Raw genomic sequence first — 16,895 nt, forward strand, 5'->3', positions numbered from 1 at the left:
CTGAAGTACTGGGCATGCAGCACAGTCCAACACAGCACCTACAGTTTTGCAGCATTTACACCTAAACTCAGCCACAGTACTTAAGGCAAAACTTTGCTTCCTCTCACCCCGCCACGGAGGGTTGCTGGCTATTCCCAAAAACTGCATGTCATGATAATTTCCTTGTTCAGTAAAAAAAAACAGAAGAATACCTCCACCTAAAACCAAAAGGCATAGAGAGGGAATCCAACCCTTTTTATTTAATATAAAACTGTGTGACTTATGTTGATACGGAGTAAAGGACAAGGGGAAGGTCTGGCTCCTGACATCTGAATGCCTTCAGGAAGCACTGCTGGGTATCTCAAATTCATACATATACTCAACAGAGATAATGGGGAAAAAAACCCAAAACAGAAACAGAAAATAAAATAAAACAAAACAAAACAAAAAATCTAAACCGTGAAAGCTGAGCCTGTTGCTCTATCTTAGGCTGTTGTGCACCAACTGATTTCCATGAGCTGTTCAACAGCCTGCTACCAGAAACCAGTGGAAGTCATTGATATTGCACAAGCTCAAATCTCGCTAACTACCTCTCCCTCTCACTGGTCCTCAAGTATATTAACAGTTTAAGAAAAGATCCTGGAAAAGATCTTAAATAATCCACCATACAATGAATAAGGATTACAAATGAAATGAGTAATGGCTAGCACAACAAATGCCCAATGTTCCTGTCTAACATAAGAACTGAAATGGAAGAGGAGACTTGCATTACGTCTGAAACACCAAGAAAGAACATGCAATTACATTTACACTAAGGAGGAAGTTACAAGAAAGGCAGCTACCTATGCCTGAGAAGTCTGAAATGTTAAAATGGCAGACAGGTGAGACAAAGCCAACAGTTTTTACAGACCCTCTCTTCTCTTTCTAAGGAGCACAGCAAGCATTTATCATGAGATGAATTTGCAGGCCCCCTAAAGAAAATGCGACTCCTCAGCAAGGAGCGTGTGCACCCTGTGAATTCACACCTCGTGTTGCACCAGACAAGAAAGGCAATACTGCAGCGATAGGTCTAGAAAGACATTAACAACACTGAACTTAGCATGGCTGGAAAAGAACAGAAGTACAAGATAAGAAACAAAATATAGCCTAGAGTGAAGCTTTGCCAGCTCCTTGAGGCAGAAAAGAAGGTAATATGGCCAAATCAACAGAAAAAGAATTTAGTAACAAAATTTGAGAATGACAGGAAGGGAACAATGTTGTTCTCAGTGAAGCCAGCAAGGAACTCATCCAAGACAGGACAAGATCAGGATGTGGATAAACCATGGTGGATAGGCACTTAAAACACTGACATAAAAAGACAAGACTATACACTTAAAGGTGGAACACAAAGGCTTTTCATTCAAATACAGTATAATTAGCAGAAAGCTCATGCAACCTTCTCCTTCTTGGAAAGCTAATTGAAAATTTATTCCTGTTTCGGTTGGTGAGGGTGGGTCCTCTTAGCGTCATTTTGATTTGTAAGTTAAATACTCTTGTCATAATTGCTTGAGGGTGGCTGCAGGAGAGGGAGGTGGTATCTGGCATTTCTTTTGCTTTTAAACAAACTTTTGTCAGCCTTGGGCAATGCATGAAGAAACATAGGGAAGCACTGGAATAGGTAACTAGTAGAGCTTTGCTGACGAATACAAATCTCTTTCCTTCTAGAAAACTGTTTAGAATTCTTATTATCTTATAAGTGAAGCATTAGTACAGCTAAGCATATTTGCAGTTCCTGCTGTAGAAAATCTCTGGTTGCTTCTAAAAGGGTTCTCTGTCAGAAATAACACATTCATTCTTTTTACCCTGATTTTGAGATTAGGGAGCTGAGCATGTATGTGATTACACTGTGTGCATCTACGCCATCTAAAATCTCTTCAAATCATTGGCCAATATTGATCAAATTTAAGATTAGAGGTTTCAGGTGTATTTTTGAGAAACTGAGTAGCTTTGAGATCTCCATCCCGTATCAAATATAGGTCAAATGAATAGAGGAGAGGAATTTTGTCGGCATCCCCATGAGCAAATATGGAAAATCTGTAGAAGAAAAAGACCTAACTGCTTCATTACTTCACAGTAAAAAACTCCATCAGATCCACACACTGTTTTAAATATTGAAGTTCAATTAACCTCAAGAAATTAATCCATAGGAAAGTAGGCTTCACTGATCATGAACTACCTTTGTTTTGCTGGGGAGCTGGTAGAAAGCATATTGGACATATCGTCCACAGGCTTTTTTTGTTTGTTTTGCTTTTTATCTTCAGTTATTCAGTTAGTGACTTCTTTTCACCCTCATTTCTTCTATGTTTAGTACCATAATTTTGGCCCACTACTTTATGACTAAATGATTCCTCACTTCAAGTCAATTGTAAAGCTCTAATTGATTTCAAAGGAATCAGGATTTTATCCTTTTCATCCCCAAGCCATAAGCATATTGCCAGAGGTTCCCAGAAAATGATACACGTAGAGCACTGTGCAGCTAGCACTGTGAGGTGATTAATTTTCAGCTTGCACTTGTGCATCAGCTACTTCGGGAAGAGACTGTGGCCAAAGCTATGACATAACATTGCAAGTCTTCTATGCCACTCTGGTACTGGAGACTCTAAGCTCCTACACTGCTGTACATTTGTTCACCTACTGAGCCTTCTATTATCTGAACTTTCAGTAACTATCATTACTAGGCTGGAAGATTTTCATCAGTAAGAATCACTGGGGGAAAGCAGAAAAAAGAGAAATTAAACATAGAACAAAACTTGCTTTTCAGTATTTCAGATACTTCAGGTGAGCAAGTTAGATTTCCAAAACCAGAACTGACTTCAAACAACTTTATTTCCCTACCAACTCCATTAGTACATCACACACAACTAATTTTATTAATATGTTTAATTTATAATATGCTTATTTTAAGCTGGAAGACAATGGTGAAATATGAGGGGAAGGGAAGGGAAGGGAAGGGAAGGGAAGGGAAGGGAAGGGAAGGGAAGGGAAGGGAAGGGAAGGGAAGGGAAGGGAAGGGAAGGGAAGGGAAGGGAAGGGAAGGGAAGGGAAGGGAAGGGAAGGGAAGGGAAGGGAAGGGAAGGGAAGCCCAAACAGACTAACCCGCTCCTCCCCCAACCAGGAATACATGCTACGCTTTCTATTAGAAAGTGAGAAACATAAATAAATTCAAGAGACAGTCACCTATTCATGGTGAAATGGAACCCAGATGCTAACAGCTGAGAAGGAACTTGCTTGAGAAATTTGATTGCATAAATATCTTTCATGAAGGATTTTCATAATCCTCCAAGTAAGCTAGTGCCCATCACACCACTACCAACAGTAGTGCATTAGACTTTTCTGTTCCATTTGGTTGGGAAAATCTGGTATTGCCATAGTCCATAGACATCTTTTAAACAAGAGCATAGAACATGGCAGTGACTTTTGTAGCTATGGAATTAGTTTAATTCAGACTCTAAAATTAGTCTTACACAATCTCATCATCTCCAGATGCTCCTTTATACTCATAAATCCACTAAAATGTTTATATTGTCCCATGCAAAGGGGTGAATGCCTGCTGTGGATTGTTGCTCCAAGGCAGCAATAACTTACTATGTCTTTTCTGTAGCAAGTTGCAGTGTTTTTTTGAAGTACAATCTATAGACATTTGCTCTTTCCATCACACCTCCCACATTTCCACAAGCCACAACATATTTATGCTTCAAGACATCTTCTGGAACAAATCAGTTTTAGTTTTGAATTAGAATACGGCATGACATGAGACAGATATAGCTGGGGTTTCTCCTAAGAATAAATTTGTGTGCTTTTAGAACAGAGACCAAGCAAACATCAAGCTTGCTTATACGCCTTACTTCCAAGCCAAGGAAATAGCTACCATATGTATTAAAAAGTCAGTATCAAACATAATTAGATTAGATATAACACAACTGGGCCCCCAAAGACCACCATCCAATCTTACTCATTCCATCTTTGGGACCAATTATCATGTTATACTGAGTAGTGCTGAGAATCCATCAAGGAAGAGGATCCTATTGTGTTGCCAAACAAAAAGGCAGTTCTTGCCTCAAACATCATCATCCTACATATCTATTTTGTCAGTCAAATTCAGCCTTGGTGTGTAAGATCCCTTCCCTGAGCTCATACACAAGGTTAGCTCTCTTCTCCCACCACCATAATCTCTTTTGTAGTTCTGACTACTGAAGAAGGGATACATATTCCAGTTTTTCCTCTGTGGGTAAATATCTTCTATGGATTTACTTTCTATTATTTTCTTTAACAAGAGGTTAAAGAAGATAAGGAAAGAAAAAAAAAACAAGAAAAAGAAAGTAATGAAGAAGATTCTTGGTAATGCACCCCTCCAAACATTAAGCAAGCATTAACAACTTTCATACTTAACACTAAATATAAAAATTAGATGGACAGCAAACAAATTCTATTTACAGTATTGCATACTACCGGGATGCTAGCAAGTTTAGGAAGGAATGTGATACAGCAGTTCAAGGTGACTAGAAATCAGGATTCTTGGTGTTTATTTCTGACCCTGCTCCCAGCTCAATGGGTAACCTTGGGTATATAACTCAACCTCCTCCGTCCCAGATTTCAGTTGATATAAATTCACAAGGCTCAAAAGGCATGTGAAAGGACCTGCACAGTCAAGCCTTTCGTCTTCTACATCCTAGTTTCTCTAAAAGTGTGGCAGATAATTTTCCTATTAATTTTTAAGTAATTAATAATAATGTGAACACTATTAATTCTTGCTAAATGGTTTGAGATCCACCTTTGCAGCAATAGTGGAAGAATCAAATAAAGCATTTCATCATAAATTAATGTAAACTGAACTACAATTTCTGATTGCCTGTAATGTTCATCTGCAGTAGAAATAAATATTAAACAAGTCTCTATTGAATATCCAGAATAAATTTGTGGTTGGTTTAAGTGCTGTTTTTATGTAAATTGGAAAGACAGGGCATCAGATTCAGTTTTTCACTGCATGCTTCACAAAGATAGTCCTAAGCACTAACGTCTAGAGTTTTAAACTACCTGCTTCACTGCAAAGCTTAAATAACCAATCACTCTGCCAATGCATATGCCTTTAAGTCAGTGCTGTGTTGACTCTTTAAATATTTTCACTTTTTAATATAAACTTTTCAGACAAAAATTTCTCTTAGAGAACAAGGACCCTACACAACCAAAATGGAGAGAAGTTACCACTTTCTGTTTTTTCAGTCTCACCTGTTTAAGTACAGCTGACACAGCACAGATGCATGCATTACTCTTGTCTGGGGGATAGCCTGTTTACCAACCTTTTAACGACTTACAGTTAAAATTGCTTTATTTACCAATCATGATGGTATATTAACGTCAAGCAGAAGAGCCTACCAGCTACACCAGGAGACTAAAAATCCGTGCCTTGGGTTCTATTTAAAGCTCTGGAGAGGAAAAAAGAGGCAGGTGGGATTTGCATACATTGATGATTTCAAAATCCTGCTCAGCAGCCATTTCCATTGCTATGCACTTAGACAAAACAAAAACTAAACCTGGCAATATGGGACAAATTCTTCAGACTTTTGTGCATCCTACACCCAAATAGCCAGGTTTCCAAACTATTACACCAGAAGGTTTGGAAATGAAAGCCTTTATTTGCATATTATAAATCCACCTATAAATTGCCTGTAGACAAAACATAACATGCAACTGAAATAACATATACAATACTATTATTGTATTCTTCATGCAAAACTGGCTGTCTAGAGTTTTCTCCTTTCAAACCCAAAACAAGGCACAAAAGGAACATCTTTAGGATCCTTTATTCTTTGCCAATCAAACAACTACCTAAACAAAGAAGTAATAGATAATGAAGCTTAGTTATTATCTGTTATTATTGCGCATCTATGCAGGCCCAAGAGAAAAGACCACCAGCTACAGCCTCTTGACTATGTTAGGTAAAAAATCATAACATTACATGATTTTGGTTAGGGGTCTGTGATACAGCAGAGTACATTTTACAAGAACGCAAAGTAGAGGAAAGCAACATATTTGATAATTTTTTTCATCAAAACAACAACAAAAAATACTATGTTAGAAAATGCACTTACTAAGTTTTGTCATACTATTTTGATGTTCTAAATTTTCATGACTGCCACTAACTGTCAATTGAAAGTTCCATGAAATACAATATCTTGCATAGATTAAATTAGGTAGGTCCCATTCAATACCTTTCATTTATTCGTACAAATGTTAACCTCTGCATAGGGACTACCTTTTGATAAAATGCCTCCTTATGTCTAAAACCAGCTTTTATTCCACTTCCAGCTGCATTTTAGTAGTTATTTTAGACAGCACTTTACTGTCACTGGAGAAGTTTCAAGTTTAATCTAAGGCAACTTCTGCATCCCAGCTGAAAAAGTAGCAGCTATGAAAAGTAATTTTCAGTTAGTCACATCATCACAAGTTGGTTTACATTTACACTATATGAAGTTAAATTACCATTCCAACATGAAACCCAGAAAACTGCAATTCACTTATGGAGAAGGCCTTGCAAAGCAGAAACCTTTTTCAAGTCATGAGTATGGTCTGTCACATCTGCTTAATACATATAGTTTCCATTAGTATTAGAGAGCTGTATGCAAGTACTGATGGGGAACACATGTTTATTACCTTAGTCTCATGAGTAATCAAGTATCATGAATAATCAAATATATAGTTTTTGTTTACTACTCTGTGCACATTTGTAATGTAGAATCTTGGATTGTAATGATCACTACTACATCACAATATTTAAGGAGCAAATATTTGAGGAATGGGTTCAACAAACTTCAGTACATGCCAAAACTTTCTTGAACATTGTGTTCTCTAAAAACACAGAGTAAGAAGAGAAGATAGACAGCAGACTATGATCAGTTTGAATTCACCTGCACTCAGCTTGATGCTGAAAATGATGGTACCTCCAGGTGCATGTGGTTTCTACATATTCTTAGCATAATTAACAAACATTACTTCAAAACTGCGACAGGTCCATGCAAAGAGCTGGATAGCAAGTTGACTCATTTTCTTCAGTTAAGTAGTATTTTAAAAGCATTAAGTATCCACTGCTCAACTGACTGAGCAGCAGGGACAACATAGCCAGGAGAGAGGACAAAGAAACAGAAGGAAATAAAACTGTTTTCTGGGCTTCAAACAGAAGAATATTAATGTTTTCATAGCTTTTTGGGGGAGTATTAGAGTCCCCATAGTTTGGACATGAAGAAGCTCAAATAAAAAGGAGTAATACCTGATCTTTCATCATTTGGTGTGAAAGACTAGCAAGCTGCTATCAAACATCAGTACAGTGCTGATGGGTAAAAGGACCTAAATTGGGGTGGCGGAGTGGAACGAAAATGATGAGCAAGAATTGTGGATACACTAATAACAGTACCAAGAAAGTACGAAAGGAAAAACAGAAGGTGGTGGATAAGAAGGAATAAAAAGAGGAAGAGAAAATGAAAGGGACTTTATTTTTCCTCACTCATCAAGCCTGTAACCATGGGGCAAGACAAACAGAAACTTCTATTCTTTGCTACTTCAAGTTCCATTTTTGCACAGAACTAATGAGGGACATCTCACAGGTTATTCAGCCCTAGAAAAAAAACAATTTGGAAAATCATAGAAAAGTTTTTCTAGTAAAAGGCACCTGCCAACTAATAGCAGCAGTTGTGTCACTAGAGATCCACAGATTTCGTTAAATTTTGGAATTTCTCTTAGCAATAATACCTAGAGGGTGTGCCAGCACACAAATGCTTTTAGTATTCCTATAAGAAAAGTGACTTCAAATACAGCAGAAAAATGTCTTTGAGTACAAATTCTGTTCCTCCATAGTTACACTGCACTAACACAAATGCTATATGAAGCTTTATGTGCAAAAAGATTGTCTGCTGTGCCTTATAATTTTTTTTTTTAAATCTATTTAATGCAGAAAACTATAATAAGTTACTCATCACAATCTTAATGATGACTCAAACATTAGCAAAAATGGATAAAATTACAAACAGTTGATTTTTATTTCGAATCTATGTTAAGCTGAAATATGTTCCTTTAAATCAGTCAGGTTTACCTCAGAGATGCAGCTGTAATATGGAATTTTGGGATATAAGAGAATCTAGCACTTTGTAGAAATCACTCTACCTTTTAGAGGAATGCATCTGATGCTCTGCTAGAGTGGATTTCCATGACAATGAGGCTATGAAATTTTATACCAGCTGGAGATCAGGTCCCATACATCTTTCTTCATGACAAGTGACATGCACTAGTTTTGGATTCAGAGTTATGCAGAAACAATAAAAATCAAACAAATGGTGAACAAACAAATACATGGTGTGGTTTTTTTTCCTTTTCATGAAATATTTTCTTCTAATTAAGCTGTAATTTTGGAGGAAAACATCACGGGTGTGTATATTTAAAAATTCATTATCTCACTACAGAAAACAACCAGCACATGCTAAATCTTGTACTGTAATTTGGGGCATGAGAGAAAAGTGCCCAAAATATTTGCTTAGCATCAGAGGCAGAGAGTCTATGATTCTAAATATTATATAAAAGGGAAGAAACCAAAAACAATAACATATTGTTTAATGTTCACGTACAGAAAACAAAACACAGCAAAAAAGATGAAGATGTTGCTTAGCCATGCCTTAATTAGTAAGCCATGCTTTTTAAAAAAAATGTAATAAGAAAGCTATTTTTTCAAAAGAAAGAGTTAAGCAACAAGGCTATTTATGCAGTTTTCTCAGCACTCGGTATAGGACTAAAGAGCCTGCAATTTTCAAGGTGATTTGCAATTTCCATTAATTTGTTGAAGGTTTTGTAGCTCAATAATGAGACACTTTCATCAGTTATTAGTGAATCAGAGCTGTTTGCAGCTTTAATTCAAACACAGTAAATACAAATGCAAATGTGCACATGATTTTCTATTATAATTTCTAGAGGGTGAAAGAAGGCAAATGATCTTTAGGAGAATGGGGATGTTTATCATTATTTGCGTAAAATTGGTTAACAGCCCCATACTGCTGGAAGTGAACTGAGAGTTGTTGATGAATGCCAATATTTGGGTTGTGAGGAACTGCAAATGGTCATTTGGCGCTGGGGTGTTGGGTTTATCTCCTTGAAAACTGAAAATCTTAAGGTTTTGTCTACTTTAAAAGACACAATTGTTGGGCTGTCATAAAGATATGGTTTTATTTATTCATCAGCTTCTTGATTTGAGGGAAAATTTCTTGAAGTTTAGGATCCATGTTAATTCTGGCCTCTTAGATTCAGCGTCTTAAAATCCTTGCCCAAATCTATAGACTACATCTATATCGTGAAGTTCTGGTAGAATAGATTAAAATTCTACCAGGTTAAAATTAATAGACATTAAAAGGGAAGATTTACCTGCATATTAAGGTGCCTGAAAATGCAAGTGGACACTCAGAATAGTTCACAAGGTGACCAAAGAGGTTTCTAACGTCTGTTGAAGCTGATGTAAAAATCAATGCCAACAAAATTTGATGTCACTGAAATCCCATTCTTTTAAAGCATCTTTCAAAGCATCTTTGAGCATCCACCTCTACATATCTGGTCCAGAGAGCAATAAACTGAATTTGTTTCTGTCAGCAAGTATAGGATAATTCCTCCTTCCAAACAAAGCTGTTAATTAAAAACAAGACTAACATTTAAATTAAAGATGGATAACACAGAGGTTTTACTCAATAGCCACTTGATGGCAGCGTCATGTATAAAAAGATTAGACTGTGAAGTTAAAACTTTAAAAAAACCCTTCAATAACAGTAAAAAGCCAACCCAAATGACACTTTGATTAGTGCAGAATATTACCCTCCTAATAGAACTCTTTTTAATGATATTTTGAAGGTCAGCAACCAAATCAATAAGTAAACCCATAACAACCATGAATTTTAAACTTCAAAAATGTTGCTATAAAGGTTATTCCTTTAAAATCAATATATGAAACATTATTAATATCTGTTATGAATTTGATATCCATTCTAGCATGTAACCCTCCAATGATAACTCATGGTTAATTTCTCTGGGAAGAAACAAACTAAAAGAATTCCATGAGGATTTACTAAGAAAAAGTTCATGGGTACTGATTTAATAAAAATTTATGACACTAGTGTTACCAGCACAGTATCATTTCTGTAGCATATAACTATGAGAGTGCTTTATATTTCCTGCCAGCAGGATGATCCACATTCTTCGGTCATCAAACACAGCCAAATATACTTAAGAGAAGAGGGAAAGTAGTTCATGGAAGGATACAGGTCAACTTCGAAAGCTGCCTTTCTCTTCCTCTCCTGACTTACTCATCTGTTTGCACTTCAGCCTGGAAAGCAAATCCAGACTAACCATTTCAGCTGAACAATGAAAAGGGCTAGATTCCTGTGCTGTAAGTGAACAACCAGTTAGGATCTGCCTTTGCCTCCCAAGATGTCCAAATATGATCATACCCAACTTTGAACATTTTTACACTGGTTTGAAAAACAGATCATCCCCAACATCTAATAACTGCTCAGCATATTAAAAGCATTGGTCAATAAAATATTGCAATAATGCAACTGCAAAGACAGCTCTGTGAGGATCATACTCTACCCTTGATTCTCTAGAAAACATTTGTTTGCAGTATCAAACATGTATCTAGTGAAGAAAAGACAACTCTGTTATTCCAGTCTTTTACCAGCTAGGTGACTCCTTAAGACTAAAATCTGTCATTCTCTTGACTTATGACTGGAACTTCCATTGCCACTGATGATTATTCAACATACTGAGTGAAACAGGAAGAAATCTTTCAAGCGGTAAAACAAACAAAAAGATCAATGTTCATAACTATCTTTTTGAGTTACAGAAACACTAAATAACGTCCTGAGCTAATACAGAATTAATGCCCACAAAGTTTTCTTTTTCAAAATTTGGGGGGAAAAGGCAACTTCATTCCAAGCACTAGAGGTTCAATGTTAGTTTTTCACCCAAAGCAAATTTTTTCAGTCAAGTTCTTAAACCTCTACAAATATGGTTTATAATGGAAGCTGAAACAGAAAGTCCACTAAATGCAGAATCACAAACAGAAGCAATATTTTGGTTCTAAAACTAATGTTACATTTCTCATTACTTTTGTGAGTCACAAAATTCATATGGAGCAGTCTCAATGGCTCAATTGTACTTGGGTTTTAAAATTAGATAAATGTCTTAGGAATTTCCAGAAAACTTAAAAAAAAAAAAAAAAAAGGTATTTCCTGCCCTTCCTCCACCAAAACCACTCTGCATGAAAAGAATCAACATTAAAAAAAAATAAAAATGTAGTTCTCTGATGGTTTTACCAACCAGGATTCAACAATACAAAGATAACAATACCAAACAGTTCTGGGACCATTCTTTCAACAGTATCTTGAAAAGATATTTTTCAGGTTTTATATAAACCCTAATGTATTTAAGTGTGAATTTCTAAACTTTTATTGATGTTGTAACTTACTCAAATTTATATTTAAGCCATAAACGCTAACTGTTTTATTTTATACCTAACAATAAACGGTTTACTATAACTGGGACTGGGGGGTGAATAGGGAGGGAGGGAGGGAAATGGACAAAAAGAAACAACTGTAAATTGAATTTCCAAATGTAGCATTACTGTGTTCTTTCCTATACTGAATACTGCATTGTATTAGTCTTCATTTTGATATTTAAAAAAAAGACAGATGACTATGGTAGTCTGAAAAAAGTTATTTCAAGTAAACTTAAAGAATAAGAATCACATATGACTGAAATACTAGCATTATAGCAGAAACTACTTCTCTTCATACGAAAAAAAAAGTGCTTAGGCTGCAACCTTAGTGATTTAGTCAACTGTATATGATTTATGTACTACTTTTTTTCTGCTAGAGTCCACAAACCAGCTCCTTCTCGAACTACTTCTTCAAACTAGAAAGCAGCTGGCAGAGGAGGGGTTTGCTTATTTATTAAGGAGCATCTACCTCGGTATTCATTTTTACAGAACTCCTTTTTCATTGCTATAGGCCAAACTTCATTAGTTCACTGTTTGGAAAATATACAAGCGACATTACCAGGATTGATAGATTCCTGACTAAGTCTTACAAACAGGGCTTGAGAGTTTATTACTCATTGGAAGATGTACCCTTTCAGCATGGTGGTAGATACTTTGAAGTTGTCCTGGAAAGCCTAGTAATGAAGAACCTGGAGGACCATCGCTGTAGACCATAGTCAAGTAGGCTCAACGGCTGATTAAAATCACTAGGTCACAGAATAGAATCAAGACCAATAAAACCAAGTAATTTCAAAATTTAGTGGTGAAACTGAGAAACAGAAAAGTTTTGTTTGTTTGGCTCTTCATTTTCCTTGTGCAATTTAATTTTATTCTCAGTGAATCACAAAGCTATAAAACTGACCACTTTAGAATTAATAGCTCAAGGAATTGTCAAACATTGCAGTAAATGGCAGTTCAATGTCTGCAATGAGATTATGCATTTTGGTGGGGGCTGCGCAATAGGTGAGTTTAAAAGTATTTCAAAGAAGAGATTGTAGGTTCTTGCTGCACAGGAGTAACAGTCTTGTTAATGGAAGGGAGTTATGCAGAGAGCAGAATGCACTGGCAGAGCAAAAAAGGTGCCATGATACATGCAGCAACAAGGTGGGAAGTGTAAGCAAGGTACAATGACTCAAGGTGGAGATATACTGGAAAGGTGAAGAAGCTTGTGAATGAGGAGCCTGAGAGTTACTATGTCAATTTTTACAAAAATTTCTTTCCTAAAAATGATGACATTTCATGTGAAAGGTCTGAGAAAATCTTATTTTAACCTAACCAGTTACTGTTAATCAGAGTTTTTTGCTTTTGGGGTTTTTGGTTTTGGGGTTTTTTGGTTTTCGGGTTTTTTTTCCATTTAAATTGACATTAAAAAGACCTTAAAAAATATTTGTTGGTGGAATAAGGTTAAAAAGCTTGCAAATGTTATATTAGCTTTGAAGCTTTATATTGCCCTTCTCTTGGCCTGCTAAGCAGTTAATATTTCATACTTAACCAAATTGTTTAGATTTCCACATGCAATCAGTTTCCCTCTTTTCTAGACAGAATTGATGAGCAATAACTACAAATGTTAGATGTCTTTTAGATATTTCTTCTTAATGTTGTTTCTATTTACTTGTTTCTTTTCTTTATCTGTTCTTTAAAGAAACTTCTCACTTCAATCAATGTGAGTCTGTTAATAATTAGGTAGGAGATTTTTTATACAAAAACATATATAAGCGAACTGCACATGCAATTTCATGAGAATATATAAAAATCTTCCCCTATTTTGCTATCAGTTATCTACTCATTAACACATACATACAATACTGGGAAAATATTTCTATTTTTACTGGAACAGAATGGGCAAAACCAGAAAATATGATAAAGCAAAATTTTTGATTTTGTAAATTTCAGATCAACTACATCTTTAACAGATACATGGAAGAGTATTTAAGATTAGCCAGATGGCTTGATCCAACTTTTTTTTTCTTTTAAAAATTGATGTAATTTCCAGATTTCCCTTCTTTCTAACTTGAGCCAAAGAAACACAAGTATCAAATTGCATCAAATAAATCATAATATATGCTTAATAGACAAATAGGCTTGTTGTTTCTCTTCTACTTGTTAATGACCTCCCCAGACTTGGCTTCTCAATTAGAAGCTGCTGCTCTTCTTCCAGACTGTCCTTTTGCAGTGTATTTCACCATTTCTATCTTCATAAGCACTGTGAAGAAAATCTTGTAGTGTGGTTGGTATCAGTGATGCTTGGTTTCAAATTTGATAACATTCTCTTAGTTTCTTTGTGCTATCTGATAGAATGTGCATGGAGAGTAAATTTCTACTCATGAACAACAAAATATTTTACCGAATAGTGATCTTTTAATATAAATGTGAAACTTGTCCCATGTGTCTTTGTTGCTCTATCTACAAATTAATTTCTTGTACCAAAGATCATAACTCACAAGAATTTGTAAGTTAAGTGGTCAACTTTAAGGAGGAAAAAAAAGTACTTCCCAGGGAATAAAAATGATACCAGATTAATTTTCTCTCTCTTTTTTTTTCCTCTCCCCTCCCCATGCCCCCCCCCCCCCCCCCCCCCCCCCCATCTCTTATCAGTATATAGAAACCTTTCCTTCAGAAATAATGTTATACTATACTGAGGGTACTGGCTGATATTGCTTAAGTTATTAACTTCTTTAATGGGAACAAAGCACAGCAGGATTGGCCCTACAGTAACACAACATAAAGGAAGTATTTTCCAGAATATAGGACTTTTTTTGTTGTTGTTATGAAATATTTAGAGCTCAGGACTTACTAACAGGCTTCCCTAACCTTTTAATTTAAACTCTGATTTAGTGAGATACTTTAGTACATACTTTAAAGTATGTCAGTAGTCCAATTAAGAGTTGATTAGAAGCTATTTGAAAAATACCTGAACAATATATTAAAACATCCCACTAAACCTGGAAATTAATGCTGGTATTATATTTACTTCAGTCCATTTTTTTAGGTTGCTACATTTGCTATTCTTTTACTATGTATAAGCAACATTACAAGATTTTACAAAATGCCAGATATTTTTATAGAGAAATAGAAAAATAGAACTTTTGCATCAATTTTAAGCACAAAAACACAAATGGAAATAAAAGAGTTAAATCTAAAACAGTCTACAATAAGCAGGAGTCAAAATGTGCCTTTAGGTGCCTATTCCATTTGTCGGGCTTACTTCTTTTTTTTCTAAATCATACGCCAATGTTCTGTGATGTTTAAGTTAGTCTTAAAGAGAAATACACATCCAACTGCTTTTCAACATATTAGTTTAAAAAAATAAGTTATCTTGGAAAAAAAACCCTTCCATGACAAGACTAATTATCATAATGACAATGTCAGTTTCTTAAAGCATGGGAGGAGTTTGGTTTTTTTATTGAGTTACTGTTTGATGCTGTCTAGTATACACAAGATCTCATGTTACACAATAGTCTAGTGTGCTGTAAATTATAATGTTTTTGATATTATATATTTAAAAACTGAACACAATCCTAACCAGTTTCATACCAAGCAATTACGTATGTTTTCACTTCATAAATAAGCAGACTGGTAAATTCATGTGTTAGTAAAATAATTTTTAACACACCTTTTTCATATCAATCTATAAAGTCGACAACTTTCAAAGAAATATTGAACCAGTCAAAGGTTGGCAGCAGGCTACTGGTTATCACGACTAAGATGATGTTAACTTAAGAATGACATCAACATTTCTGCTTCCAAAACTGATGCTGCTAATCAAAATGTGGAAATTACACAGCCACCTGGGATGGATGGGAAAGTTTAGGCGTGACATCCACAAAGCATGTGTTTCAGCAGTGACAAATTAAAGCTTTCAAGCAGCTGCAATGTTTTCAAGTGGGAGAAGCTGATAAAAATCATATGAGGTGAAATGGAGATCTCCTTCAGAACACGCAATTGGGCTAAGGATAAAGAGAGAAAGAAACAAGACTTTGCTCTGAAAGCAGGAGGAATCTACCAGAGGAAAAAAAAATGCTGTCCACCAGAAAAAAAGAAAACAAAAAACCACCTCGTTGTTAAAGAGAAGGGCTGGGTGGCGTGAAATTTTCTTCTTTCTAGAACGATAACATGTGAGGTCTGAAAGGGCCTGAATAATTTTCCTTTTTTCAAAAAGAAAAGAATCCTTGTAGGAATACTTGTTTTGGAAGAACCATCAGCCAAGACAAATACGTAGTTCAGCAGTCGTTTAACCCCCAAGAGCATTTATTGCAGGTGCATCTCAGAAAATGATTGAGATTTGCTTCTGGGATACCAACTGGTAGCCACTGGGTTCTGATGTATAAGTAGAACTACACATTCAGTGACTTGAGGATAAAACTATTGCAGGAATTTTCAAAAGCAGAGCAAAAGGTAAGGCAGAATACCGAGATTAGAGCTGATATAAAGAATTCATGCCTACGGAGACCTCCAGGACCAAAACTGGAACCACACCAGGTTCTGTTTTGTCATATCATTTTCCATGTTGGAGAAAGTAAAGGGAAGGTGTGCTTCACAACGGAAAGTACAGTCCATAAAAGGAAAGAATTTAGGACACATAACTTTCCAACAGTATTTTTACAAGAGACAGACTCCCCAACTAAGGGCCAATCCAAATACATGCACATGCAAAAAAATAATTTAACATAAACATTACTACATGATACTCTACTACACCGTCATGGGGCAGACATCTACATATAGTGAAAGACAATTAATAACTGTGATGGCTAATCAGGAAGCATGCTAGGAGGGATTATCTAAGGAAGCAAATCTCTTGTAATTGAGGTTGAAGGATGTTGGAAATGAAGGGCAAGCTTTGTTTTATGTATAAAAAAGAGTAGCTCCCCAAAACACACAGCAAGGTACTAGATACAAGGAATGAATCTAAAACAAATTATGCCCTCCAAGACTGCACCTAGTAGTGCCCTCCAGTCACTTCTGGGCATTAAGTCAGTGGGACCAGAATAGAGCCAGTCTGAAGCAACCTCCCTGCTCCCCCAGATCCCTACGGTGGGGAAGTGGGATCCTCAGCACCAACTGTTTCACTCTGCAGATCAGGTCCTATTGCTTCCCACTATTTGCTAATGTAGACATAGCCAAACTATATTTATTTGGAGACTGAAGCAGGGCTACATATGGAGAATTTCACCTTTGACAAGTACTAACTTCATTTACATTAACACCTGTCTAGACTGTTTTCCTAAGTATAAACATAAAAATCTCCTTAGTGTATTTGGGCCCTTCTTACTTAATTAACCATATGAGACGTAAAGTGATACAACCCAGTTAAAGG

Source organism: Gymnogyps californianus, chromosome 1 (assembly GCF_018139145.2).
Source record: "Gymnogyps californianus isolate 813 chromosome 1, ASM1813914v2, whole genome shotgun sequence".
In the NCBI taxonomy this organism is placed as follows: Eukaryota; Metazoa; Chordata; class Aves; order Accipitriformes; family Cathartidae; genus Gymnogyps; species Gymnogyps californianus.